Raw genomic sequence first — 3,535 nt, forward strand, 5'->3', positions numbered from 1 at the left:
TAGACACTTGAAAGGCACTTGTACATTACAACCTGCTCTCCTGCAGCTCCTGGAGACTTCCACCACCATATGGAAAAGCCTAGGATATTCTACTGTAAAATGAGAGGCTAGATGATGTGGTCCCAGCTAACAGATGAGCTATCCCAGCAGAGCCCCCCATACCAACTAGCTCCCAGTGTACCTGGAAGCTGACCACAGATCCCTGAGTGATCCCAGCCAAGATCAGCAGAACGGCCCAGATTTGCTTAGTCCAAATTGCTGATCCACAGACTCATGAGCTAAAGAAATGACTGCTTTTTGAAGCCATGAAGTTGTTACACAGTGGTTTATTACAGGGGTGGTTTGTTATACACCAAAAGCTAACTGATGCAGAGAGAGAACAAAAAACTTGCAGATGTATTAATGTTTGGTAAACAAGGCTAAATTGAAAAGGAAAGAGCATTATCTTCCTTATATGAAATATGAAACTGAAACACATGAAGTTCCACAAATTTCTCAAGAATCACATTTTTAATATAATAAAGATTTGAGGCACACACACACACACAAAAACCCTAAATATCTTAAGTACCAGCTGTGTCCTAATTACTCCTCTGTAACCGTTCCAAATGACCCAGAACCTGTTCTATCAGAATATCAAAAGCTGATTTTGGTATGCTGATTAAAACCCTAAATATCTTAAGTACCAGCTGTGTCCTAATTACTCCTCTGTAACTGTTCCAAATGACCCAGAACCTGTTCTATCAGAATATCAAAAGCTGATTTTGGTATGCTGATTGGTATTGTAACTGAAAATTCTAGATTATCTAGGCTAAAGTCAATTGGGTTGTGAAGTAGTCAAAGGAAATGTTTCCTTCGTTGAAAGAGGATATATTACTACTTCTAGAGTGGCTAAACTTTAGTGTTCATTGTCCTAAAATTAAAATAGGAATATAAAGGTTTTCTTTACTGCTACTTTGAGTATTCCAGAATCGCTATACATTCCATTTATTTTTTTATGGGGCTTACTTTTGAAAGTCTAAATATCACTGATTTTAATTCTTTTAAATAGAGTGAACATTATCAAGGTAGTGAAAAATGTAAATCAGCAAGAATTTAATTGTAGCGTATCTATCTGGAACAATCACGCCTTCTATTTGGAATAATTTTGCATATTGAACTCTCAACATCTATTTACACAGAGGGCCATATGTCTGTAAAGTAACAATGCAAAGTTCCTGGTTATTTCTGTAATTTCGTTGAGACATTGTCTAGTTCTTATCCAAAATCGTTACTTAACTGGACAAGTAATTTTCACAGTATTTCACCCTCCAAGTTGAGGAAAATTCCACATTTGTAATAAAATGTTTAGAGTGTGGCACTCTTGCCCAGTTTCCTAAAATATTCAATATAGCAATAAAATTTATAGGGGTAGGCAAATAGCACTGGATGAATATAAACTTTGAGGCTGGATTAATTTTTTTCTATAGGGTCCTATATTAACAAACAAGGTTCAATATAGTGGCCACTGGATAAGTCAGATCTTTCAATGTGAAAAGTCACAATGTATTAGTATTCAGCCATAAAAAATAAAGAAAAACTGTCATTTGTAGATGGACTTGGAGGCCATTATGTTAAGCTGAAATAAACCAGGCACAGAAAAACATACCACATGACCTCACTCATATGTGGAATCTAAGGGGGAAAAAAAGTTGATATTATAGAGGCAGAGAATAGAACAGTGGTTACCAGAGACTGGGGAGGGAAAACAGGAAGAGGTTGGCCAAAGGGTACAAAATTACAGTTAGATAGGAGGAATAAGTTCTGATGTTCTATTGCACAGTAGGGTTGCTATGGTTAACAGTTAAGTTTTGTGGATTACATAAGAGCAAAAGGAGAAGCTTTTGAAAGTTTTCGCCACAAAGAAATGATAAATGCATGAGATGATTGATATATTAACTATCCTGACCTAATCATTATACAACATTCATATGTATAAAAATATAAGATTGTATCCTGAAAGTATGTACAATTACAATATGTAAGTTAAAATTTAAAAACATTTTTTAAAAAGAAGACATACTGTATTAGATGGGAGTGGTTGCTCTTCTGTAAGCTTGGAGGAAATGAACACAAAGAGCAAATGGATGGGAGTCCTGAAAGAACGGATGGGTAATTAACTGGGGAATTGTATTAGGAATAGTCCTCACAATTGAGCTCCTGTCTTGTCCTCTTGTTTTGTTTAGCAACAGGCAACTTTGTCTTTAAACTCAGGTTAGAGCAGAGAATGTGTGCATCTGGCCTGGGAAAAAAGCAGCACCCAAGATAAATGGTAATACTCACAAGGCGCAGGGAAATCCCATGCCCTATGCAAGCTCCTGGCACACTTCACTCAGCACCATACTGTCCATTCCCACGATCACCAGAGACAGGCTCCTATAATCAGAACTGGCATCTCCAGGTGAACGTGAATTATCAATTACAGAGGGAGGGAGCTGAGGAAATCCATGCTCCAACTCCACTTCATCTCTTCCCTTCCTCTGATCTCCAGCTAAGGTTCCTTACTTGCCAAACCCAATCAAAAGTTAGACAGCAAGGGAGCCCACTGATGAAATTCATCAATAAATGTGTGGAAAAGTAAAAAGACAAAGGAAAAGGGGTTAGGTTCTTAGGACTGGCAAAGTGTGGGAAGGTAAATATATGGGGAACAAAATGGAAGGTAGGGGTTGCTGCATAAGGTTTGCCATGCAGGTTCCTCTTTGTGCTGATAAGAGTCTAGAGTCATCTCGGATCCTGGTGATTAAGAATTGTTCTCAGGGGGCCGGCCCGGTGGTGCACTGCTACAGTGTGCCGCTTGAGAGCGCGGTGGCGCTCCCACCGAGGGTTCGGATCCCACATACAGACCGGTTCCTGCTCATTGGCTGAGCGAGGTGTGGGAGCAGCACCGAGGGTTGCGTCCCGTTGCTGGTCCCGGTCCGGTACGGGCGTGACACTGAGGGTTGCGATCCGTTGCCAGACATGAAAAGAGACAAAAAGGAAAAAAAAAAAAAGAATTGTTCTCAGGCTGGCTGGTTAGCTCAGTTTGTTAGAGCGCAGTTCTATAATGCCAAGGTCAAGGGTTCTGATCCCTGTACCAACCAGCACCACCCTCATCCTGCCACCCAAAAAGAGAATTCTCCTCTTCTTGGTATAGGAGTGGGAGACACCTTAACAAAAGGAAAATTATATCCTGCTTCTAGCCAGATAGAGAGAAGGCAGAGAGCTCTTTTTTTCTATATCTGCTGTCTCTTAATTGTCCTCAGCTCAAAATAATCCTATGCCAAAGTGGCATATTTTGGGTTGGCATATTCTGATTGCTACAACATAAAATTTTAAATTCACATAAGTATGTAAATTTCTGCACTATTTTTAAAATTTGAAATAAAGTAGCCATGCTGTATCCATTTAAATACATAAGATCAAGTTCATTCATTTTAGCTGCTGTGAAGTATTCAATTCAGTGATCCTTTCTCTTAAGGATGACTATTTAGGTTGCTTCTAATTTTTTGCCATTATG

Source organism: Galeopterus variegatus, unplaced genomic scaffold, assembly GCF_000696425.1.
Source record: "Galeopterus variegatus unplaced genomic scaffold, G_variegatus-3.0.2 Scaffold2377, whole genome shotgun sequence".
Classification (NCBI taxonomy): domain Eukaryota; kingdom Metazoa; phylum Chordata; class Mammalia; order Dermoptera; family Cynocephalidae; genus Galeopterus; species Galeopterus variegatus.